Source organism: Ovis canadensis, chromosome 15 (genome assembly GCF_042477335.2).
Source record: "Ovis canadensis isolate MfBH-ARS-UI-01 breed Bighorn chromosome 15, ARS-UI_OviCan_v2, whole genome shotgun sequence".
NCBI classification, from domain to species: domain Eukaryota; kingdom Metazoa; phylum Chordata; class Mammalia; order Artiodactyla; family Bovidae; genus Ovis; species Ovis canadensis.
This window is the reverse complement of record NC_091259.1, coordinates 46455905-46483380: the sequence shown is the minus strand read 5'-3', so window position 1 is coordinate 46483380 and position 27476 is coordinate 46455905. Positions and strand designations below refer to the sequence as shown.

General features: G+C 40.7%; 1 protein-coding gene across 1 annotated transcript in view; it reads left to right on the top strand.

The window, feature by feature from the left end:
* The window catches only part of SPON1 (spondin 1), a 313280-nt gene that overhangs the window by 187633 nt on the left and 98171 nt on the right, over nucleotides 1–27476 (top strand). The gene's annotated exons all lie outside the window — the stretch shown is intronic.

The window sequence follows — 27476 nt, the reverse complement described above, 5'->3', positions numbered from 1 at the left end:
ATCTCAGCCCTTTATCTTAAAGATTTATGTTCACTTCTGCTAAAGGTGAGGGTTGACAGGTTTTGAGCAAAGACCTGGAGCATCTCTGGCAACAGCCTCTTCCATAAAGCCATGCACTGGGCACCCACTCATGAAAAAAAATGCTAGGAAAAAACACTCCAACTTTCATATTTCTCTAAATTTGAAGCTTTCCTGACTGTAAGAGGTCAGATAATGGTGGACTCTCACATAGACATTGATTATTTCACCTTCAGGAGGCCTCACTTTGGCAGATTCCTTAAACCTGCCACCAGGATTATCACACCACCTATGGCACAAGAATCAATAAACAAGCTGACATCTTTTTTCTTTAAAGTTGAAACAATTTATAAGGCTCTGGGAACTAGTAGAAAGAGTCTGAGAATTTTCTTTTCTCATCTTCTTTAAATCATTAGAGATAAAAGATGCCTACCAAACTTTTGTTTTTCCTGATTTTTGATTTTCTAAACTTGTGGTCACTTTCCTCTAATTAAAATTGAACCATTGCCTCATTTCTGATATTTTCCATGAATCATGATGTTACCTCGTCTGACTGAAAAAGTCACACACACACACATGCACACATACACACTACCACCTTTTATTTATAATAATTGAATTCCAATGATTTTTAGTGCTTGTGAGAAATAGCACCATATAGTAGCTAAAAGCATTAGCTCTGAATCAAGATTCCTGGGTACAAATGCTAGTTCCAGGTGTTACTTAATGTGTGATGCTGCACAGGTTACTCAGCCCCTCTGTGCGTTGGGTTCCCCTTCCACGAGATGAGCGTGATAATATGCCAACCTCATTGAGCTGCGGTGAGCTGATGGGTATAAAGTGCTTGGAGCAGACCCTGGCCTGTAGAAAGCACTTACTAAATATTACCTGTCATCATGTCTTCATTCTTGGTCTCCATTGCCTCTTCAGGAAAGGGAAGAGCCCCTGTAGGAGCTACAAAAGTTAATGATTCTAAAGGTTCGCTTTCATCAGGTCAGTCCCCAGCCTGCAAGGAGGATACCCCTTCTTTGCCATCCCCTGCCCCTGCCTGCCCCTCCCACCCCTGCCTAACAATCTTACCTCCTGATAGCCCTAGCTCTTGGTCCCAAAGTTGACCCAGTACTATTTGAGGACAAAAATCACACCCTCATATAAAACAGGAGCCACAGCAAAACTCCAAGCTCATTCCAACTCTGCTCCTGTGCACATGTTCCTTTTCCTTGGAACGGCTTTAACTGGATGCCCATAGTAGCTAGTTCAAGGCCACCTCCAGAACAAGGCCTCAAGGCAGCCCAGAACAGGAGCTCTTCCCATTTGCTATGCCATACCTGCTGGGGGTTAGAAATGCAGACAAAGCTCCCAACCCAAGGAAGGAGGTGGCCTAGTGAAGTCTATTTTTATACATACAATTTTAAAGGTTACTTTCCACTTACTATTACAGAACATTGGCACTATTCCCCATGTTATACAATACATCCTGAACCTATCTAATATACAATAGTTGGTACCTCCGGTTCCCCACTTCTTTGCCCCATCACCGCTGACCACTGGTAACCACTACTTTGTTCTCTGTATCTGTGAGTTTGGTGAAGTCTCTTAATTGTAAGTAACAGAAACCTGTTAAAAGTAACTCAAGAACAAAGGAAAGTTTATTGTAGGGAGTAAAGAGAACTCAGGAGAACACACGTTAGTACTGAGTGCAAAAAAGCCCCGTGAGAGCTGTAACCAGAAGACATCAGGCTGAGAGAACCACTGATACCCTCCCCTCCCCTCCCCACCCCGCTCCACCGCCCTAGAGTCACATGGTCTTTTCTGTGCTCTCCTATGTGAATTTCTTCTACTACCCTTTCTCAATGGATCTGCTATCTCCTCTTACTTATACTGCACATGGCCGCAAATGGTGGCTGTATAATTTCTCCCTTGGCTTTTCATAGCCAGAGTGGTGTTGGGTAACTCTTGGTTGAAATACCAGAAAGACTGTTTGATCATTGGAGAGTCTGGGCATGGGTGCCTCCTGCATCAGATATCTATCTCCTCTAATCAGCAGTGGACCTCCATGTAAAGAGCCACAGAGTATAATTCCATTCAGGGGTGGTTGGTAGGGCAGTTTTTACGAAAAAAGGAATTGGCAGTAGAAGGTAAATTGATTGACATTTCAGGACAGCAGGAGTACATTGGCAAGAAGTAGACCAAGTCATTGAAACCCAGACAAGAACCAAAGTTCGGGGAAGGATATCGGGGAAGAGTACTAAAGAGAACAGCTGCTCAGCACAAAGGAGAGAGATCAATAGAACCTTAGGACACAGGGCTAAGCCAATTGGATGAGAAATACTGGGTCTAGAGATTGGTTCAGCCATTGAGGAGGGACCTGGGGATATCCCTAGACCTAAACATAAAAGATTTGGAGAAATAGAGATCAGAGAAAGGTGATGGTGGTGAAGGGCACAGTCAAGATCATTTACTCCTACACTGCATTGCATTTATCTGAACCATGAAAACAGTACAGGGCATTGCATTTATCTGAACCATGAAAACAGTACAGGGCAAGTAGATATGCTCCCTAAGTCTTTGACCTTGAGTAGATCACCTAACCTCAATGAGCCTTAGATTTTTCATTTCCAAAATGGTAATCATTTTGGAACATGAACTTAAGCAAACTCCAGGAGACAGCAGAGAACAGGGAAGCCTGGTGTGCTGCAGTCCATGGGGTCACTAAGAGTTGGTCACAACTTACTGACTGAACAACAACAGCAATCTTGATATGAACTCCATATATTGGTTATGAAATAACACACATGCAGTGCCTGAAGTATGACCCAATTGTACTCAGTATTAGGACCAAAAAAGATTAAATTTGGAGGATTTGTAATCCACTTGTCCTCCCATCTTCTAAGAAGATACTATGGTTTCACTGGGTGGGAATGCAATTGACAGGAGAGGTAAACTGTGCTAAATAAAAGCTGCTAGAGAAAGTAGACCAGGAAAAAAGAAGGGAGGGGAGAAGTAAGGCCAGTAAGCTGGGACAGAATTAGAATTTTAAAGTGTGAGAAGAGACATATATGAGCAGCTGCCATTCGGATTGGAAATATAGATTAAAAAGAAAGGTCCAGAGAAGACTTTTAGTAAATTTGATTTCTCAGAGAAGAGACATCTAAAGAGAATTTTTAGCAGTGCACTTTGCAGAACATTGTGTGCTGTAGTTAACCCTCTGTTGGCTCCTCAAGATACATTTAGTAAAGACCTGCAGTGCTTTTCCAGCCTTCTCGGAATCAGACTGGGTAGAAACTTTAGGTTGTTACCCTGCTGCACACAGTCCCCAGGAGCCTAATTTTATTGGGGTTCCATTAATACTGTTATCCACACCTCTTTTGTCCTTCACAACCTCATTCAAGGCTTAACTCCATGGAGTGTGTAAGTGGGCACTTGTGGTTGATAGGAATAAAGCAGTACTAGGGGTGGGGGTGGGAAAGGAGCTAAATAAAGATTCCCAGTCACAGACACTTGACACAGAAATTAGAACATCATTTGAAAGGTGGGACTTCAGTCATATGAAACCTCTTGTTTTCTTTCAGTTGAGCCTTCAAACAAATCCAAATCACAGTAGGACAAGCAGCCAAAGTGATTCAGTGATCCCTGTTCTTTAATAAAACTGGAACAGGCTGCCTTTGCTAGAAGGAGGCAGAGTCCTGCTCTTAGCAGCATTTCCTGACTTCCACAGCTTCACATCAGAGCATCATCAAGCCCTGGAAATTTTTCTGAGAATCTCTCTATGGAAGAAATGGGGGATGGTTTTGTTCAGAACTTACAGAGTATTTAGCTTCCTAAAAATCTATTTTTATAGTAACTGAGCCAAAATTTTGCAAACAGAAGGCAAATTTAAACAGGGAAATAATTAATAAATTGTCAAGATTTAGACAATTTGGCAATAGCTATCAACAATTGTACATTTTCTTTCTTATCATGACCAAAAAAGCCCACATAACATAATACTATGTCAACCATTTGCAAGTGTACAGTTCTGTAGTGTTGAGTGTATTTACACTATTGTGTGTACATTTACTTTATACCTTGACATAGTAATTCTGTATCTGGGAATTTGTCCTTCAGAAATATTCTCACACAAGGTATGTGAGGAAGAATACTTACCACAACATTGTTTATAAAAATAAGAGATGGAAGGAAGCTATTTTTTAATCAATAGGTGGCATGTTAAAAATTCCGGCTGCTTCTGTGTAGTTAAATACCATGCAGCTGCTCAAAGGAGCAAGGCAGATCTATATGTACTGATAGAGAAGGCTCCCTGGTATATTTACGAGGTGGGGAAAAACGGAAGAGTGTCTCCAGCTAGCTGCCATCTGGGGAAGACACAGGTGGATTAGAGTCAAATGATTATATGCACATATAGAATTTTATGTGCATAGAATACTTCTAGGTACACACGTCAGAAACTCAATATCTCTAGAGCAAACTGGGACAGTAGGGGTCAGATCTGAGAGGTGTATTCACATTTCACTATATGCCCTTTTGTACTGTCTGTACACATACATGTTACCTGTTAAAGATGTTATCTAAATAAGCAAAGAAAACTTTAATAAGTGAATATTGCAAAAAGATCAGGACTTCAAACTTGGCCTATAAATTTAATATGCTTTCCCCAAAACATAATTTTTAAAATTAAACAGGCTGATTCTATGGAAATGAAAAACTAAATAGTCAAGAGTAACCAGAAAATGTCTGAAAGACAATGATAGGGGTGGGAGAGAGGCAGTAAGTAGAGAAGACTAGCCAAACCAGATATTAAAAGCTAAATTCTAAAACTACATTAAGTAAACCTGTGTGACACTAATACATGGATAAATAAATCAATAAAATATAATAGGAAGTCAAAAAAGACACAAATTTATTTTAAATTAAGTGTAAGAAAAAGATATAATTTTCTGTTTCTTAGAAAAAGATGAATTATTTAATAAGTGGTATTGTCACAACTGAAAGTCATGGAAAAATGCGATTTGCTCCATACTTCAATCCTTAAACCAAACTAAAGTCCAAATGTATCAAAGATTTTAATATTTTTAAATGAAGATTTAAAAACATTAGAAGAAACATGAAATCATTTTATAATCCAGGGCAAAATGCCTTGAAGCATGTCACAAAATTCAGAGGGCATAAAAAAAAAGATTGATAAACTACAAGCATGTTTTTTATTGTGGAAAATATTTAAAGATTTTAAAGGTGAAAGACAAAGTGTGGGAAATGTTTGTAGTCCATACAATAAACAAAGGGCTAATTTCTTTAGTGTGTAAAGAGCGCATACGGTTCAATTTTTAAGGAACAATAAACCAGTTTTTAACAATGATCAAAACACATAAGTTTTAAGATATTTTAAAAGATGTTTCATCTCATTTATGATTATGGAAATGCATCTTTATTCCACAGAGCTATAGTTTTTGATCTATTGGACTTTCGATAATCACATGTTGACAGAAGTGTGAAAACACAGACACAGTAATGTGCTAACCGTGGCAGCGCTGATGGGCACCGTTTTGTGGAGGGCACATTTCTCTGCCTCGCGCTTCCTATCCAGAAACTTACATACACAGATATACTCACATGTAGGCACATGCTACTTACTGAACACTGTGTGTAACAGAAAAAGTAGAAAAACTTAAATATCTATTAATAGGGGACCAGTTTTTAAAAAATGAGAAGCTGAGATTAAACATTATCAAGGCAAATCATTTGGTTAAAAAAGAGATTGCAGCAGAGTATTTCTAGTGTATTTCGCCTGTGGTATCACAAGATGTACCCTTACATCTTTTGAAGGGCATGTGAGACTATAAATAGCGGTTGCCTCTGGAGTAGGGACCTGAGAGCCTGGAGATGGGAAGGATAGGTTGGATGAGAATTTTGTACTGTGTCTTTGGGTACATGGTACAAAACATCTGTTCAAGAAAGTGATTATTTTGTATTTGAAATAATAAATAAGCCAAACAGTGAAGCTTAGGAATATTTAAAAGACACCACATAAGAAAGTACACTGTGTGTTCTTGATGGATTATTCTTATCTTGGTGACCAGCAGAGCTCGTCTAGACTCTGTTCATAGTGTCAGGCCCACGTGGTACCAGTATGCCCCCAAATCCCACTGAAGACATGGTCTCAAGGACTGTGCTGGGCAGAGGTAAAGATTTATAATCCTGGTGGCCAAAAGTAGTTGACTCAGAGAAAAAGTGTGAATCACGGCCAAGGAAGAAAGCAAAGGTCAGAGTTGATGCTTAGCCTTAGGTCTGAGGGATGAGGCCACGAACTGAATGATCCAAGAAGCCCAGACAGTGAGGGAAGGATTGCAGAGTGCCTGAAGCCTCACCTGGTGTGCTGGCAGCCACAAGGCCTAGGAGGGCCTCATATCTTAAGGATCAGAGAGGACTGGCCAGATCTTCCTCCAGAAAGACTCCAGAAGTGATCTCAGATCTCTGCCCCCTTCACCTCCAAACTACCAGATAGTGGTCCTATGTGCGGTAAGTCTTTAATGCCCTGCAAAGAAGGGCCCTTGACTGAGGATTGTCCCTCATTCACAGGCCTGAGTCCTGCAGAGGCTGGTGTGAGCCTCCCTCCTGAGTGTGTGCCTTGTGGACAAGGGCCTGTTCACAGGACATTTGCAGTCAGTTTGCGATGTGCTAAATCCAGAAGTTAAGAATCTGTACTCAGTTGCTCAGTTATGTCCAACTCTTTGCAACCCCATGGACTGTAGCCTGCCAGGCTCCACTGCCCATGGAATTTTCCAGGCTAGAATACTGAAGTGGGTTGCCATTTCCTACTCCAAGGGATCTTCCTGACCCAGGGATCAAACTCATATCTTTTGTGTCTTCTGCATTGGCAGGTGGGTTCTTTACCACTGTACCACCTGGGAAGCCCCAAAGTTAAGAATAAACATTTAGAAATAGCAATTTAACAACATCCAATGGCTCTAATAATCAAAAAATCAGAATGTGGATACAGTCTGCAACGGATTTGACATTTTAAAAGTGAAAATAAACTGGTCTTTTACTAGAGTTGAGAAGCATTGTCCTAGAGGCAAGGAGTATTTTTGAATCATCTTTACCTCCAGTACTGGTGTCAGGGCCTGAAATATCGCAGATGCTAATAAATGTTTATCTGAAGTTACCACAGTCCACAGATTTTTTTAAATAATAAAACTGAGGCTTGGAAAATATGTGTGACCTGCCCAAATGCCAATGACAACACAGAGTCTTGCCCCAGGACACCTGGCTTCCATTCTAGAACTTTCTCCTCTCTCTGCTAAAAGAGAGGAGGCATAGACAGCCCTGAAAACTTCATCCTGTTGTATGTACTGAAAAAACTTGCCTAGTTTTCACCAAACTGTGTCTGAGTTTAAATTGTCCAATGAATATTTGCCATCTAGTGGTAAAAAAGGTGTATGTATCTTGTATAGACCATTCATTCATTCAATGTCAAGCACCATGTTTGAGAAAATACTTGTCCTTAAGCAGCTCAAGGTCTCTTTTTGTTTGTTTTGTTTTGTTTTAGTAAACCATGTTTATTTCTGTCTTTCTACTATTTTTCTCATAATTGTCCTCCTTTAAAAAGATATTTTTATTTTTTATTTATTTTTATTTTAGCCACGACTCAACTTGAAGGAATATTTTTTAATATAGATTTATTTATTTTAATTTTATTTTTATACAAATACTTTCCATTTACAGTTACTACAAAACATTGACACAGACATAGGTGACTACAACACAGTGCAACTTGGACCAAGGCACATGGGGAAAACACAGAGCAGAGCCTTCCCTGGCCTCAGGGAGCTGAGATTTCATGAGCAGCATTAAAGTCAGTAAATCTTGATGCTCAAAAAGCATTAGCTCCTTTCTTGTCTTGCTGGACCATCAGCACCAGGATAGCAATTTTTATTGTTGCCTTGTTTGCGTAAGGATGGACTCAAGAGTTCAGCATGTTAGGAATGCAGCCAGTTCATGCCCTTTGGCTGAATTGGGTAACTGTCCTGAGAACTATATCCTCAGCCACCTCTACTTCTGATCTTTGCGTCTGTTTTGAGAAGGTGTTGTTCACTTCCCGCTCTTGGTCAGAGCATCAGTGGGCTGCCCCTCCCATCCATTCAGTTCTTCAGCTCTCTCATCATGAAGGTATTCCCCATACAAACAAATTCTCCTAGTCCCTCAAAGATGCCCTCTGCTGAGCCGAGAGCCACCACCCAGGTGTCCCGCTTGCCTGCAGTGAGTGATGTATGGCATAAGGGAGTAGGAAACAGGCCTGTAAAGGGAGGTTAGGGTTGCTTCATGAGCAAACTTGAGTACCAGGCTGCCACTGCTGAGGTTACAAACAGACCAGTAGGAACAGGGCGGCCATTGAGGATTTCTGAGCAGGGAAGTGACCAGGCACAGGGTATTCGTTCATTCAACAAATAATTATTGACATCTACTGTGTGCGAGGCGCTGAGGGAGACCCCGTGCTGGGCTGTAGAAGCACAGATGTGGCATAAAAGACCGAGTGTGGAAGACACCTCAGGTCACCCCCCGGGGTTGTAACGTGCTGTCCACCCCATGCAAAACTTAGAGTCCTTATTTCAGAGAAGGAAAGGAATCAAATGGTCCCTGAAACTCCATAGTCTACGCACTAAGCTATGGAAATTGTAGTCATATGTCACGCTTCCAGCAGCTCTGTAACTATGTAAACATATCCATTTTTCCTTAGGATAGACACAGTTAAACAAACAAAAGCAAGCACAGGAGCCCCATCTCATGGAAGAGATTCTGCTGGCTTCTCAGTTTCTGCCTCCACATTATCCCATTATGTCCCCTTGACACCACGTAGCCAATGAGGTTTACAAGAGGAAAGAGCGGGCAATTACAAGCTGACAAGCTGCATGTTATGGTAGAGTTGTGTACTAAGCGGTACTAAGGAGGAAGTATCCGTTCTGTCCAATTCCATCCTGAATGAAGGACCTCACAAATCATGAGCTGAATTTTGAGGGATGAAGAGAGTTTGCTGGGTAGAGAAAAAGGAAGGGCACACCAGGCTGTGCAGAGGTGTGTAATACCTTCATAAAACTGTAAGTGATGGGAGAGGGTTAGGAGATGGAGTAGAATGGACACGTTCATCCACTCGTTTTTTCCACGAAGGTTTCCTGTGCACCTATTATGGGCTGTGCCCCGAGGGAATCAGGAAGGCACAAGTGCAGAAGACACAGAGCTCACCCTGAAAAGGCTCAAGGCCTCAGTTCATTTAGGCAGAAAACCCAAAAGCACTGCTTTATCTCAGAAGAGGAAGGCTTGAGGAAGGAAGGCAGATGATTCTTCAGTCCTTCTATTATTTTTCATTCTCTTGTGGCTTAGAGCCTCCATTTACTGAGTGTCTGCCCTGTGCCAGGTGGCATGATAGATTCCTGGCAGACTAACCTATTTCAGTTAAACTTCACAGCAACTCTATAGAGGTAGTTATTATTGATTTCATGTTCCAGACGAGAAAAGCAAAGCCCAGAAAAGTTAGGTAACTAGCCCAAGGTCACACAGCTAAATATCAAGAGTACTGAAATTTTGAGTTCTTTCCTTTTTGCTGTTGTTTTTGCTTTTCCTCGTGTTATTTCTCCATCCATTTAAGACTTTCGTTCCCCATCTGTATCTGTCAGAATTCCACGCAGCCTCACATAGCCCACTCTGCTTTGATGCCTTTCCTAGGTCCAAGCACATGTTGTCTCTGCCTCCTCTGATCTTGCAGACACCCTGCATAACACTTTGGCCCCTTCCCTGCCTCATATTCCGGGGGCGGCAGGCGGGGGCTGCCTTGGGAAGAACTACTACAGCACAGCTTCCAGCTGAGCCAGGCTCTGCATTGGACAGCCCTCCCTTCCTCTCCCTAGTAGGGCTTCACATACAGCTCGTAATACCTTAATAAGTGTCTATTGAATTAAGCAGAACACTTTAGCCCGAGGTTCCCTGCCAGAAAGGCTGCTATAAGCAAAGCCAGCCTTCCTACCTCTTTGTCTCCACAGCTACCACCAGTTCTCCAAACTACAACCCATTCCCAGTAGGCTCCAGGTATAGTAGTTCTTAATTATCTTCCTATTCAATGGCAAAATAACTGCTTCATTAATCAATGGGTAAAGAAAATCAAATGTCTATTAACTAGCAAGCCAATGCTGTCCCAAAGGACATTGATTCTTGTATGTTGGAGCAGCCTGTTCATTGGGAACTACAGCTCTTGAAAGCAGCATTCTGGGGGAGTGCTGGGGGAACTGGAATCTTTTTCAAAATAGCCATTAAATACAGAGTAACACATCAGGTTCTTATTGGGGTTTTTTGTTGGGGGAAGGGGAGGATAGGGAAGAGGAGATTATTTACTTGGGGTACTACGTATTCCATAGGTTTCATACATGCATACATTTAACCCATAAGCACTGACAGGTATGTATGTGTTTTCTGGTGTAAGATTATTCTTTAAAATGTAATGAACTCTGCAGAATATATTCAAGAATCATTGCAAACATAAAAGATGTGCTCATCTGGCTGATGATCTGGGATCATGAGTGCAAGCATGATTGGGGCTTTCAAAATGAAGTTTTCCTCCATACCGATGTCCAAAGGGTTTTCTTTTTCAAATCGGTTTACTGTTCATCTAAAACTCATCCCTTCCAATTATAGTGACCCCAAACTTGAGCAAATATACATGCATATAAGCTTTCATGTTTATTTATCAAGTACATAGAATGTACAATCCTAACTGCAAAGAAGTGGGACTAAGTGAACTCCAAAGCCTCCAAAATGGGGCCTAAGACAGAAGCAGTGTTTGTTTCAGGGTGGGTGTATGGCCTGCACCAGAGGTTTACTTTATTATCCAGCCCCTAAGGAGTTTGGCGTTCTTTACGACGTGCATCCTGACTCACTGGAGTCTAGTATGTTAGCATCTAATATACTTTTGCTACTTCCAGGACAATGCAAGTACCTTAGACTACTTGAATTCTTCTCACTTCAGTGACACTTTAAGTATTATTATTGCCAAATAATGAATTTTACACATACTTAATACTGCAAAGCTAAATTCATATTGTTTTGTGCAGTCAGTATTCACTGAGCGTCACCCCATATTAACTCTTTCTGCTGCTCTTCATTTCTTTTTACATTTCCATTTTCCTTCAGGGACCATTTCTTTACATCTCTAGCATTGCTTTTTTTTCTTTGGACAAGACAACAGTATTTATTGTGATGTATGTTCTCTGACTCTGACCACACCCCCTTCCCAGATCTACCCTCCACCCAGCTCCTCCCTGCTCTGTATTCCAGGAGGCCCACCCCTTTAGACTCCATCACCAGCCTCTCTTGTTCTGTGGCTTTTGGATGAGATCTTCCAAAGGACACACCAGCAGGGGATCAGGGGGCAGGATAACAGTGGGGTCAGGGTCCTCAGTTTTCCCATGTAGCTATGATTAGCAGTGGTATGTTCTTCTACCTAAGACGCAGCTCTTGTGAGACGCCCTCCTTTCCTGCTTTTTTTAAACATTTATTTATTTTAATTGAAGGCTAATTACTTTACAATATTGTATTGGTTTTGCCATACATCAACATGAATCCGCCACGGGTATACACATGCTCCCCATCCTGACCCCCCCTCCCACCTCCCTCCCTGTACCATCCCTCTGGGTCATCCCAGTGCACCAGCCCCCGACCATCCTGTATCCTGCATCAAACCTGGACTGGCGATTTGTTTCTTATATGATATTATATGTTTCAATGCCATTCTCCCAAATCATCCCACCCTCTCCCTCTCCCACAGAGTCCAAAAGACTGTTCTATACATCTGTGTCTCTTTTGCTGTCTTGCATACAAAGTTGTCATTACCATTTTTCTAAATTCCATGTATTTGCGTTAGTATACTGTATTGGTGTTTTTCTTTCTGGCTTACTTCACTCTGTATAATCGGCTTCAGTTTCATCCACCTCATTAGAACGGATTCAAATGTATTCTTTTTAATGGCTAATACCCCATTGTGTCTATGTACCACAGCTTTATTACCCATTCGTCTGCTGATGGACATCTAGGTTGCTTCCATGTCCTGGCTATTATAGACAGTGCTGCAATGAACATTGGGGTACATGTGTCTCTTTCAATTCTGGTTTCCTTGGTGTGTATGCCCAGCAGTAGGATTGCTGGGTCATATGGCAATTCTATTTCCAGTTTTTTAAGGAATCTCCACACTGTTCTCCATAGTGGCTGTACTAGTTTGCATTCCCACCAACAGTGTAAGAGAGTTCCCTTTTCTCCACACCCTCTCCAGCATTTATTGCTTGTAGACTTTTGGATCGCAGCCATTCTGACTGGGATGAAATGGTACCTCATTGTGGTTTTGATTTGCATTTCTCTGGTAATGAGTGATGTTGAGCATCTTTTCATATGTTTGTTAGCCATCTGTATGTCTTCTTTGGAGAAATGTCTATTTAGTTCTTTGGCCCATTTTTCGATTGGGTCATTTATTTTTCTGGAATTGAGCTGCAGGAGTTGTTTGTATATTTTTGAGATTAGTTGTTTGTCAGTTGCTTCATTTGCTATTATTTTCTCCCATTCCAAAGGCTGTCTTTTCACCTTGCTTAGAGTTTCCTTTTTTGTGCAGAAACTTTCAAGTTTAATTAGGTCCCATTTGTTTATTCAATCCAAGAAGAAGATATAACAATTATAAATATATATGCACCCAACATAGGAGCACCGCAATATGTAAGACAAATGCTAACAAGTATGAATGGGGAAATTAACAATAACACAATAATAGTGGGAGACTTTAATACCCCACTCACACCTATGGATAGATCAGCTAAACAGAAAATTAACAAGGAAACACACACTTTAAATGATACAATAGACCAATTAGACCTAATTGATATCTATAGGACATTTTACCCCCCAAAAATGAATTTCACCTTTTTCTCAAGTGCACACAGAACCTTCTCCAGGATAGATCACATCCTGGGCCATAAATCTAGCCTTGGTAAATTCAAAAAAATTGAAATCATTCCAAGCATCTTTTCTGATCACAATACAGTAAGATTAGATCTCAAATACAGGAGAAAAACTATTAAAAATTAGTATTGCTTTTAAAGAGAATTTGTAAGCAAAAATTCCCTCAGTTTGTGTTTGTCTGGAAATGTCTTTCCTTTGCCTTTGTGTGTTTTTTTTTTTATTTTAATTGGAGGCTAATTACTTTACAATATTGTAGTGGTTTTTGCCATACACTGACATGAATCTGCTGTGGGTGTACATGTGTTCACCCTCTCCCACCTCCCTCCCCATCTCATCCCTCTGGGTTGGCCCAGTACATCAGCCCTGAGCACCCTGTCTCATGTATCAAACCTGGACTGGCGATCTGTTTCATATATGATAATATGTGAATATTATCTGAGAGAATAGCATTGAAACATGTATATTATCATACGTGAAACAGATCACCAGTCCAGGTTCGATGTCTTTGTTTTTGAAGGTTCTTTTTAAAAACTAAGTTGGCAGCTATTTTTCTTTTGGTATTTAAAAACGTGATTCCTCAGTCACTGACTTTCATTGAGAAGTCAGATGTCAGTCTCACTCTGCTCCTGTGAAGTTAATATGTCTTTTTCTATGGTTATATTTAAGATTTTATCTTTGTCTCTGGTTTTAAGTACTTGTACTCTATGCTGAGATGTCATTTTGTTTGTATATATTTAATTTGTTCTTTGGGGGTTTCATAATACTTTTTGAATCCATGGTTTCATATCTTTTGTCAGTTTGGGAAAATTCTGACAAGTATTTCTTCAAAGATTGATTCTACCCAAACTTTCTCTCTCCCCTTCATCTGGGACTCCAAATACATACATGTTAAATTTTGCCATCATTTCTCATATGTTTCTTAGACTTTTTTCCTTATATGCTCCATCTCTTTTCCTTCCAGACTTTAGTCTGTATATCCCCTAATCCTCTCTTCTTCTGGCCTAAGCTAACCATTAAACCTGTTCTTTTTTTTTTTAATTAGTTTTTTATTTTTTAAATTTTAATATCTTTAATTCTTACATGCGTTCCCAAACATGAACCCCCCTCCCACCTCCCTCCCCATAACATCTCTCTGGGTCATCCCCATGCACCCGCCCCAAGCATGCTGCAACCTGCGTCAGACATAGACTGGCGATTCAATTCTTACATGATAGTATACATGTTAGAATGTCATTCTCCCAAATCATCCCACCCTCTCCCTCTCCCTCTGAGTCCAAAGGTCCGTTATACACATCTGTGTCTCTTTCCCTGTCTTGCATACAGGGTCGTCATTGCCATCTTCCTAAATTCCATATATATGTGTTAGTATACTGTATTGGTGTTTTTCTTTCTGGCTTACTTCACTCTGTATAATCGGCTCCAGTTTCATCCATCTCATCAGAACTGATTCAAATGAATACTTTTTTACGGCTGAGTAATACTCCATTGTGTATATGTACCACAGCTTTCTTATCCATTCATCTGCTGATGGACATCTAGGTTGTTTCCATGTCCTGGCTATTATAAACGGTGCTGCGATGAACATTGGGGTACATGTGTCTCTTTCAATTCTGGTTTCCTCGGTGTGTATGCCCAGCAGTGGGATTGCTGGGTCATAAGGTAGTTCTATTTGCAATTTTTTAAGGAATCTCCACACTGTTCTCCATAGTGGCTGTACTAGTTTGCATTCCCACCAACAGTGTAGGAGGGTTCCCTTTTCTCCACACCCTCTCCAGCATTTGTTGCTTGCAGATTTTTGGATCGCAGCCATTCTGACTGGTGTGAAGTGGTACCTCATTGTGGTTTTGATTTGCATTTCTCTAATAATGAGTGATGTTGAGCATCTTTTCATGTGTTTGTTAGCCATCCATATGTCTTCTTTGGAGAAATGTCTATTTAGTTCTTTGGCCCATTTTTCGATTGGGTCGTTTATTTTTCTGGAATTGAGCTGCAGGAGTTGCTTGTATATTTTTGAGATTAGTTGTTTGTCAGTTGCTTCATTTGCTATTATTTTCTCCCATTCAGAAGGCTGTCTTTTCACCTTGCTTATATTTTCCTTTGTTGTGCAGAAGCTTTTAATTTTAATTAGATCCCATTTGTTTATTTTTGCTTTTATTTCCAGAATTCTGGGAGGTGGATCATAGAGGATCCTGCTGTGATTTATGTCTGAGAGTGTTTTGCCTATGTTCTCCTCTAGGAGTTTTATAGTTTCTGATCTTACATTTAGATCTTTAATCCATTTTGAGTTTACTTTTGTGTGCGGTGTTAGAAAGTGATCTAGTTTCATTCTTTTACAAGTGGTTGACCAGTTTTCCCAGCACCACTTGTTAAAGAGATTGTCTTTACTCCATTGTATATTCTTGCCTCCTTTGTCAAAGATAAGGTGTCCATATGTGTGTGGATTTATCTCTGGGCTTTCTATTTTGTTCCATTGATCTATATGTCTGTCTTTGTGCCAGTACCATACTGTCTTGATGACTGTGGCTTTGTAGTAGAGCCTGAAGTCAGGTAAGTTGATTCCTCCAGTTCCATTCTTCTTTCTCAAGATTGCTTTGGCTATTCAAGGTTTTTTATATTTCCATACAAATCTTGAAATTATTTGTTCTAGTTCTGTGAAAAATGTGGCTGGTAGCTTGATAGGGATTGCATTGAATTTGTAAATTGCTTTGGGTAGTATACTCATTTTCACTATATTGATTCTTCTGATCCATGAACATAGTATATTTCTCCATCTATTAGTGTCCTCTTTGATTTCTTTCATCAGTGTTTTATAGTTTTCTATATATAGGTCTTTAGTTTCTTTAGGTAGATATATTCCTAAGTATTTTATTCTTTTCGTTGCAATGGTGAATGGAATTGTTTCCTTAATTTCTTTTTCTACTTTCTCATTATTAGTGTATAGGAATGCAAGGAATTTCTGTGTGTTGATTTTATATCCTGCAACTTTACTATATTCATTGATTAGCTCTAGTAATTTTCTGGTGGAGTCTTTAGGGTTTTCCATGTAGAGGATCATGTCATCTGCAAACAGTGAGAGTTTTACTTCTTCTTTTCCAATTTGGATTCCTTTTATTTCTTTTTCTACTCTGATTGCTGTGGCCAAAACTTCCAGAACTATGTTGAATAGTAGTGATGAAAGTGGACACCCTTGTCTTGTTCCTGACTTTAGGGGAAATGCTTTCAATTTTTCACCATTGAGGATAATGTTTGCTGTGGATTTGTCATAGATAGCTTTTATTATGTTGAGGTATGTTCCTTCTATTCCTGCTTTCTGGAGAGTTTTTATCATAAATGGATGTTGAATTTTGTCAAAGGCCTTCTCTGCATCTATTGAGATAATCATATGGTTTTTCTTTTTCAATTTGTTAATGTGGTGAATTACATTGATTGATTTGCAGATATTGAAGAATCCTTGCATCCCTGGGATAAAGCCCACTTGGTCATGGTGTATGATCTTTTTAATGTGTTGTTGGATTCTGATTGCTAGAATTTTGTTGAGGATTTTTGCATCTATGTTCATCAGTGATATTGGCCTGTAGTTTTCTTTTTTGTGACATCTTTGTCAGGTTTTAAACCTGTTAGTTCTTAATTCCAGTTATCATATTTGTCAGTTCTAGAATTTTCACTCAATTCCTTTTTACAAATTTCATTTTGTTGCTAAAATTTTCCATTACAATTTCTGCTTCTGAAACAGATTAATCACTGTTTTGGTTAAAATCTAGCTTTGAGAACTATAATATCTGGATCGTATTCTGTTGTCTTTTTTCTTTGGTCGTTTCCTTATACATCTGATAATCTTTTTACTGAATGTCAGACATTGTGTATGAACAATTGCAGAGACTCTGGATGACATTGTCTTCCTTCACAGGTTTACTTCTACATGCAGCAGGCGATTAGAGTAGGGCAGATCACTTTAATCATCTTGAGTTGGACGGTTCTGAAGCTGAATGTCAGCCTTTGCAAGAGCTGCTTTAGTATGGTTCACCCCAACTCTGAGAGTGTAGCTCTTCTGAGGCCTAAGTGAAAGCCTGGGGATCCTCATGCCTTCTGGTTGAATCTTCTTGAAATATGAGGCTGCTGAAAGCTCTGTTCAACCTCTTAGCTACTCCCTTCTACTCGGATTTGCAAGCTTTCTATACTGTGACACTTACAAATCAGCAACTACCACAGAAGGAAGGCGGCGCCAACTGGGGGCTCCCTTCTCTGTCCCACCTTTCCCTCCAGGATGTTGGCTCAAGTCATTTTTCCTCTTCAGTCCTGTAAGATTGCCAAAAGTTCTGCTCAGCTGCTCAGCTGCTCAGCCTCTCAGCCTTGTATGGCTGAGGAAACACCCAGTGCCTGGAGGGGGGAAAGCAGTGCGGAATATCTGACTCACTTCTGTGCATTTCCCTTCTCTCCCCGACCTCAGCCTTCAAGTCCTGGCTGCACTGAGAGCTCTCCAGCACTTTAAACCAAGTTGTTTCATTGTGTCTTACTCATCTTTTCTAGTTGTTCTTGGCAGGTTATTGGTCTGATACAAGTATTGTTGGAGGTGAAGCCAGAATCTCTTTAAGCATTTGAGTTTGTCTCGCTAGTGTAAGCTGTGTCTCTGACATCAGTTTGATCCTTTGTCTGCAACCAAGTCTCACTTTCTGGTGTCAATACTAGTGTGCTAAAGTGGGAAACTCTATATCTTTTCACCTGCAGTTGTTTAAAATGCCCTTTTAAGTTATATTTGCTGCATAAATTATATATGCTATTTGTTTCCATTCCTTAGTTATATTGGAAAATACAGTATTACACCAGGTGTGACTTCCTTCAACATGAGTGTCTTGGCAAAATTCTGCGGTGTGAAAGGAGCTTATAGTGCTCTGGTACTTTGATTGGCAGACTTTCCTCTGAGTTGATGTCTGTCTCCTGTGAATCAAAGCACCCTTTTTCTGTCTCCAGCATCTTATTCACATAAAGGAACCACCTGCTCCTGAATTTGAACTCAGTCTAGTTGCCTTGGAGTTTTGCTTCCTGATTTATTGGTGCCCAGTGCACTGATGCCCCACGCTCCAGGAGATAGTGAAGGAGAGGGAAGCCTTGCGTGATGCAACTCATGGAGTCGCAAAAGGTCAGACACAACTGAGTGACTGAACAACAAGTGCATGTAAGGGACAAATTTGCCAAGTATGTCATTATAACTGAGAAGATTTTTTTTTTTTTTTTGGTTTTACTTACTATTGGCTGTGCTTGGTCTTCCTCGCTGCTTGCAGGCTTTATCTCATTGCAGTGAGTGGGGGCTGCTCTCTAGTTAGGCTGCACAGGCTTCTCATCACACAGCACAGGCCCTAGGGCACTTGGGCTTCAGTAGTTGTGGTGCATGGGTTTAGTTGCCCCATGGCATGTGGGATCTTCCTAGACCAGGAATCAAACCTGTATCCGCTGCATTAGCAGGTAGCTTCTTAACCACTGGACCACCAGGGAAGTCTGAGAATTGGGTTTTGATTTTTCCAAATATTTAAACTCTTACAATAATTTTAAAACCTTTATGGATTTAAAATAAATAATATTTTATAGTAGTCAACTAGTAGGACACTGATTTATTCTTACTTCTAAGAAGTTGTGAAATTGTGTCACTTTTCTCAATGTTTGTGACATTAGATATGAGTCAGGAATTTTTAAAGATTTTCTTGATGCCTTTGAAAAGAAATTATATTAAAATAAGAAATATTTTGCTGATTATATAGAATGAGCTATGTTGACTGTATATTGATCATCAGCTAATGCTTAGATAGAAATGTCTAGTGTGGTAAATGCCCTCTGATTCAGCTCAGTTAGGAGTAAAAGTTGATTACTGTCACCTAAAACAGATTGTGTTAAAGCAGAGACTATAAAAATTAAAAATGAGTATGAGAGCTTAACTTAAATCATGTCATCTAAATTTTCAGTTGCAAAGATAAATCACTCCAAAAACTCAGCCTTGATTTCCAGTTTAGACTTTATGAAAGCGAATCTATAATTTAAAGATACTTGCAAAGCAATCTGAGTGCAAAATCCCTAGTTTTTACAACCTTTCCCAATATTTAGCAATTATCTTGCCTTCACCTAATTATACAGTATTTTTAGCAACTTGCCTTTCAAAGCAGTCATAAAATAACATCTTCCTTTACTCACTCATTTCTTCTCAATTTCAAAAAAAATAATATAAGAATAAGTGACATGAGGAGGTTTGGGAACTAACTCAGCTTCCTCTTAGTCAACATACAGCTCTACTGCAAGAGCATCAGGTGTGCAGCTGAAGCAAGCGTAGCGTGCAGCTGAAGCATTCAGCATGCCGTGGGCTCTGTCAGCTCCGCTACAGGGGAATGACAGGCATTGCTGAGTCCTGCAAGGAGCTTGAGTGGCAGATTGCTAAGAAAGTTTCTCCAGTACTGCTAATGAGTGCAACCCATTTTGTTCAGGCTTGGGTTGAATCTGTGTCTCTTTGAACTCACCTTCCTTGCCACCACCCCTCACATGCCTTGGCATAATTTCAGAATGATTGAAAATAGCTTTTTCAGCAACCTGCAATACTGCCTAAGTTTAATAATGACAGTGAACTTTATGTGTGTTACCAAGGGCCAGATTCTCACCGCTTTATGTGGATCATTTCATTGAATCTTCACAACCCTATTAAGTGGTACTATTATCCTTGTTTTACACTTGAGGAAAATGAGGCTCAAAGGAGTGAAATGACTTGCCTGAAGAGTTATAGATAGTAATGATAGATGCAGACTTCAAGTTCAAGTCATCAGAACCCACACCATTACATACACTGACTGCATCCCTTGTCCCAGAACTGGAGAGTTGGTGATGAATTCAGGAGCTGATGCTTTCCTAGTCTCTAGTCCTCTTAATTCTCTTCCCTGCCAGAACCTGGCAAAGTGCAGGGTTCTGTCATCCTAAGCTTCCTCTTTATTCATTGATCCTGAAGACATCCTTGTGAGCTCTTTGTGATTGGAGGATTTTACTGTGATCACTATGGTAACATAGGGTAAGAGAAAAACTCACAAAGAAAAACGACAGAAGTTCCCAGAAACAACACATTTGAATTCTGGTTCCTGAGCTACCATTCTTCATGGCCTTGCTGTGATGGGAGCCAAATGTTTCCTTGAGCTGTTACCCTCCATATTTAATTCGAGAATGGGACCCCCAGTTGCCTCTGTCCCTTTAGCAACAGCCTTACTTATCCCCATATCCGCAAAGGCTCCTTTTCCCAGCATAGATGCCCCCTTGTTAATGGGAGTGGTGAGGAGCTTGTACTCTAAAGCCCTTCACACTGGGAGGAAGCTATTTCCTGAGAACTCTGCCCCCTACACATAACAGCAGTAACCAGCTCTTTGGGCCTAACCTGATAATCACTCTTTAGGGCTAAATAGCATGACTTTTGGAAGAGCTTTGTTAAAATGTCAGCATATTACCTGGCACCCATGGGATTGAGTGGACAGGGCAGGAGAACCACAGCTGCAGCCACTGTTAACCATTAACTCTGGAAACAGATTTGTTCATGGGAGTAACTGTTACCCAGGAAGGACTTACTGGCTGTACTGAAATGCCAAAAACTCAGGCAAAGCTCATGGATAAACTTCAGCCACCACACAGAAACAGAAAACAAGTAAGCTAATGTATCACCCATTGTCTATCATCCCTCACCTTTTAGTATCAGAATACCAGTTGTTAGCTAGATACATGGCCACTCAGAATAAAGATTACATTTCCCAGCTTCCCTTGCATCAACCAGGGCCTTGAAACTAAATTTTAACCAATGAGATGTACAGGAAAAAAAGAGTGTGCGATTTCCTGAAAGAGTATTTAAAAGGAGAGAGCTGGTCCCTTTTTGTCCCTCAGACTCTCCACCTACAAACTTATTTTACATAAGAGAAAAACTTTTCTTCTTGTTTTAAGCTATGGTATTTGAGGCCTCTAAGTTATAGCATGCGTGTGTGCTAAGTCACTTTAGATGAAGCCTAGCAGGCTACAGTCTATAGGGTCAGCCTGCCAGGCTTCATCTCTCCATGGGATTCTCCAGGCAAGAATACTTAAGTGGGTTGCCATGCCCTTCTCCAGGGGATCTTTCTGACCCAGGGATTGAACCTGTGTTCTTAAATCTACACTGGCAGGCAGGTTCTTTACCACTAGCATCACCTGGGAAGCCCAAGTTATATGCAGTCAGATCTATTCCTGACATAGGTAAGAATTCCAAAAGTGTTTCAGAGGTTGAGATACTTGTTTCTTATTCCCTTTCAAGAAAATTGTCATGTGAAGTATATTTACAAGGAAGAGTCTCTGACTTTTTCTTGACTACATTGCGTTAAAACACACACATACTTTGGTCTCAAGTGATTGGGGAAGAGTCCTTTGTTCTCATAGATTACTATCTTCTGTATATAATTTTTTTTTATTAAATGCGGGTTTACAAGTCAAAACAAAACCCTACACAAACTCGGTCTCATCCTACAAGCAATCCTCATATCCAGCCCACAGGTGGAAAACAGATGAAATAAGCCTGTTTATTTTGTTGCTTGGCTTCAATTGTTAGATACCCTACAAGGAAATCTGTTCTTCTGTTCATTCATTCAGTTGCGTCCAACTCTTTGCAGCCCCGTGGACTGAAGCACATCAGTCTTCAATATCTCCCAGAGTTTGCTCCAACTGTATATCCATAGAGTTGGTGATGCCATCCAGCCCTCTCAATCCTCTGTTACCCTCTTCTCCTCCTGCCTAGCATCAGGGTCTTTTCCAATGAGTCGGCTTTTCGCATCAGATGGCCAAAGTATTGGAGCTTCAACATCAGTCCTTTCAATGAACATTCAGGGTTGACATCCTTTGGGACTGACTGGTTTGATTTCCTTGCAGTCCAAGGGACTCTCAAGGGTCTTCTCCAGCACCACAGTTCAAAAGCATCAGTTCTTTGGCACTCAGCCTTCTACATGGTCCAGCTCTCACATCCATACATGACTACTGGAAAAACCATAGCTTTGACTAGACAGACCTTTGTCTGCAAAGTGATGTCTCTGCTTTTCAGTTCACTGTTTAGGTTTGTCATAGTTTTTCTTCCAAGGAGCAGTGTTTTTTAATTTCATGGCTGCAGTCACCATCCGTAGTGATTTTGGAGTCCAAGAAAATAAAGTTCTGTCACTGTTTCCATTTTTCCCCATCTATTTGCCATGAAGTGATGGGACCAGATGCCATGATCTTAGTTTTTGAGAGTTTTAAGCCAACTTCTTCACTCTTCTCTTTCATCTTCATCAAGAGGCTCTTTAGTTCCTCTTTGCTTTTTGCCATTAGGGTGGTGTCATCTGCATATCTGAGGTTATTGATATTTCTATTGACTGAACCATCATCTGCAAGAAGTCAGTAATATATGTATAAAATAAATACCTAAATAAGTCACAGTGGGAGCTGATAAAGTAATTTTTTGCCATCAGATGGTTCTCGTAGAAAAGCACTAAAGTATCAATCTGCCTGAAGCCCCCAGCCTCATTTCAAGTTATCTTAATTACACACCCCTCTTTTTCCAGTGCCTCTGTGATTGTGGCAATTGTCTGGTTCATTTTATCCCATTGCTCAACAGATTTTAATTGCAGCTGCTGCAGCAGACACCTTGAGGTACTTTTGCTATAGAGACCGTGGCAGCCTGCTAGACTGGCCCAATGATGATTAATTTCAATAACTTGAATTGCTAAGGAAGAGGGAAGCTGCTTCCATTTTAATTACATCTACAGGAGTGCAGCACTTTCACCCCAGTTCCTTGTCCTGAAACAAAAGACTTCCTGAAAGGAAGATTAAAAAATCCAAAGTGTGGTGGTCTTTACTTACAAAGATCTTTTTTTAGTCCATTGTGCCACAAGTTAGCTCTGTATTGGGAACTATTGGCAAGCCATTGGGGTTTGCAAGCAGATCAGAAGATAGAAAGCATCATTCAGTTTATTTTACTTGGGCAATTAAAATGCATTGAGCTGGTCCAGATATGAGATAGCATCTCGCCATAGTATGTGTTCTGCATAAAAGGAACTCTGACATGCATAGTGGTTTTTTTATTGTCCCACAGAGACAGAGCCAAAGACAGCCCAAGCTGTTTTCTTCTCTCTCCTTTTCCATTTGGATAAATAGCCTCTTCCAGCAAAGCTCAGCTCAGTTGCCACTTCCTCTGCCTTGCCCTGCTCTGCAGTGGAAGTGGTGGTTGGTGGTGAGGAGGTAGGGATCGAAAGAGCAGAGACTTTAGGTGAGACATGTCTGCCTGGGAATGCCAGTGCTGTGTGACTTTGAAGAAGGTACTTGGGCTCCCTGAGCCCCAGTTTCCTCATCTGCACCCTGGAGGAGAATTAACATTCTCCTAGGTAATACTTGTTATGCATATTAATTGAAATACTTTATTTAAAGCACTCAGGATGTTACCTAGTCATAGAAGGAGCATCATGGGTATAATTTACTTTCCTTTGCACATTCAGTAACATGTTTTAAAAATATCCTGATGCTAATCGATCAACTAGTCAGAGAACAGCGATTCAAATTAGACTCTGTTCTTTCCTCCTCCCCCTGCCCAGGTGAAAATGTGATTAAATTTCGTTGTCTCTACTTCCTGTTTCAGATTCATTCCCTCCTTTTGGTCCTTACTGCTAACTGTTCTTGATTCATGCATGGTTCCTTCATGAATGAAATTAATGCAACCTTACCCCCTCCCATCTTACCCCCTTCGTTGCACCTCCATGAGGATTCCATGGTGATCTTTCTTGTCCTTCTCCTATAGGGTGATCAACCATCCTAGTTTGCCCAGGACTGAAGAGGTTCCCAGGATGTGGATCTTTGAGTTTCATACTCAGGACAGTCCTGGGCAAACCAGAACAAACTGATCATCCTAAATCTTTTACTTAAAAATTCTCCCCAGTTCCTCAAAACTTTCAATATGAACTGAAACTAATCAGTGTGATACACAGAACTGTTTGTAATCAGCCCTGTCTTCCTCTCTACCTTCATCCTCACCACCAAGCCCTTACTCGTCACACAGACACACACTCTCTGCTTTGGCAATACTAGGCTTCTGGAGTGTCTTTCAGAGATATTTCATGTTCTGCCCCAGCCCCTTTGTTATCTTTGCCTTTGCAGTTCCTTCTATCTGGAATGTGTATTGCCCTACTCCTTTCATCTGGCCAACTCCTTCAAACCCTAATATATCACCTTCTCTAAGAATTCTCCTCTTAGCACCTGCTTAACATAGATACTCCTCCCCCGAGCTCCCATAGCATCCTGATTTTGCCTCTAAACTGATGCCTACTACACTTCACTATGTCTACCCTAACAGACTGAGAGACTCTGAGGGCAGAGACTGTCTTTATCTTTGTAACTTCGGGAGCTGACACACAGTGAGTATTCACTGAATGAATGAACAAATGAGAGGCACTCATTTGCCTCCCTATCCCCACCACTGTGTGAACTCCTCAGAAGCAGAAAGAACATGTGTCTTGATTTTCTTTGATTTCTTTCTTTTTTTCCCCCAGCACTTGGTGCACATCAGGCCTTCATTCATATTTTGAATCAATGAATAAATAAATGTACAAACAAGTACATCTTTATTTAGGTTTGAGCTAGGCAATGAACGTTCATGATGAAATAAGCTTCCCTTCAGTTCAAGCCCTCCCCATCCATGTGCCCTGGACAAGGCACCAGTTGTCAGAAGTAAACCTGGCCCTGTGCTGTCCCCAGGTAGCTATCAGCTGGAAATCACTGGGGTCATGACTTCTCCTGTAGACTGGAACTCCAGAAGAAAAATGGTTTCTGTCCAAAGGCTGATTTCAGATCTAAGAAAATTCTCCACTAAATTCCCTACACAATTGAGCATAAAGGCCACTAGCACATGGGGAAGAGAGCTACACCAGATGGTTTCTCCACCTCAAAGAGATGGAGTACATGTCATTTCCACTTCTGTAATGGTTTAGTCTTTTTGGAGCTCAGCGTTAAACAGCTGGGAGCCCTTTTTGACAATGTAGATTCCACTGCCTGATGGCAGGAAGTCAGCAGGCAGGGTCCATCCATTTCCTCCAACCACCTTTCCAGCCAGAAAGCTGTAACTTTCTCCCCTATAAAAGTTTTATGGCAAGTTGAGTAGAAAGCCTAGCAGGGAATAAGACCTCAGGGTGGTGGCAGGATGGAGAATGAGAACAGATTAGAACATGAGTGATTGTCCCTGGAAATAAGTGTGGAATGGAAGATGTCCAAGGGCCTGTGGTCACACAGACCTGGGATCAAAACCTAGCTCTTCCATGTATGAGCTGAGTGACCCCAGTTAACTGGCTTCAGTTTTTTAACCTCTACAATGAGAATAATTAAACCTTGTTTGGCACCGAGTGAGTTCAGTACATGATAACTCTCTTCCCCTCTCTTGATTGCAGTGCGTTTGCTAAAATGATACTTCTTGTCTGACAAAGGATTTTCTTCCTCATTTCTATTTCTTTATAATTATAAAGCTCATAAGATTGTTTTAAATTAAATCAAATTTAGATGTATTCATTTGCAAAATTACTTAATTTTATGTTTTCCCCTTGTTTATGTATTTTATTGAAGTATGCTGCTGCTAAGTCACTTCAGTCATGTTCAACAACTCTGTGCGACCCCATAGACGGCAGCCCACCAGGCTCCCCCGTCCCTGGGATTCTCCAGGCAAGAACACTGGAGTGGGTTGCCATTTCCTTTTCCAATGCATGAAAGTGAAAAGTGAAAGGGAAGTCGCTCAGTCATGTCCGACTCTTAGCGACCCCATGGACTGCAGCCTACCGGGCTCCTCCATCCATGGGATTTTCCAGGCAAGAGTACTGGAGTGGGGTGCCATTGCCTTCTCCATTATTGAAGTATAAGTTGCTGTGCAATATTATGTTACAGGTGTACAATATAGTGGTTCACAATTTTTAAAGGTTATGCTTCATATATAGTTATAAAATGTTGTCTATATTCCCCATGTGGTACAGGATATCCTTGTAGCTTATTTTATATCTGATAGTTGGTTCCTGTTAATCCCCTGCTACTATATTACCCCTCCCACTTCCCTCTTCCCACTGGTAACCACTAGTTCGTTCTTTATATCTGAGCGTCTGCTTCTTTTTAGTTATAGTCACCAGTTTGTTGTAGTCTTTAGATTCCATACATAAGTGACATCATACAGTATTTGTCTCTTTCTGTCTGACTCATTTCACGTAGCATCATACATGCGTACATCCATCTTCTTTACGCGCATACATCTCCTGTACCCATTCATCTGGCGATGTTTCCATATCATGGCTATTGTAAATAATGCTGCTGTACACGTGTTTGCTTAGGGGCACAGTCGTGTCCAGCTCTCTGCAATCCCGTGAACTGTAGCCTGCCAGGCTCCTAGGTCCACGGAAGTTTCCAGGCAAGAATACTGGAGTGGGTTGCCATTGCCTACTCCAAGGGATCTTCCTGACCCAGGGATCGAACCCATGTCTCTTGTGTCTCCTGTATTGGCAGGCAGATTCTTTACCACTGAGCCATCTGGGAAGCCCAACGTAAACATTGGAGTACTTATATATTTTCAAATTACTGTTTTTGTGTTTTTTGGATATATACCCAGAAGTAGAATTGCTGAATCATGTAGTGGTCTATATTTAGTTTTTTGGACAAACCCCTATACTATTTTCCACAGTGGCTATACCAATTTACATTCCCACCAACAGTGTAGAAGGGTTCCCTTTTCTCCTTATCCTCACCAACATTCATTATTTCTGTTCTTTTTGGTGAGAGGCATTCTGACAGATGTAGGGTGGCATCTCTTTGTGGTTTTGATTTGCATTTCCCTCGACTAGCAATGTTAAGCGTCTTTCCATGTGTCGGTTGGCTATGTGCTTGTCCTTTTTGGGAAAATGTATATTCAGTTCTTCTGCCCATTTTTAAATCAGGTTACCTGGTTTTTGATGTTGAGTTATATAAGCTGTTTACATATGTTGGATATTAGCCCCTGTTGGGTTATTATCATTTGCAAATATTTTCTCCCACTCAGTAGGTTATCTTTTCATTTTGTGGATGGTTTCCTTTGCTGAGCAAAACCTTTTAAGTTTAATTAGGTCCTATTTGTTTATTTTTTGCTTTTATTTCCTTTGCTTTAGGAGATGGATCCAAAAAATACTGCTGTGATTTTTGTCAAAGAGTGCCCTGCCTGTGTTTTCCTCTAGGAGCTTTCTCATATCTGGTCTTACATTTAGGTCTTTAATCCACAAAATTACTTGCTTTCAAATAGAAGGGCAATGGTGTGTTGAACAGGATAAAATTAGAACTTTCAAGAGACATCTGGGTAATGGAGTGCTTCTGTCCATGAACCGACCATGAACGCTAAACGATAGTGCTTTGTTAGTTGCTGTGGGTCTCTGGAAGGGTCTAGAAGCACCTGTGTTCTGCTTTGACTCCCATACTTGCTC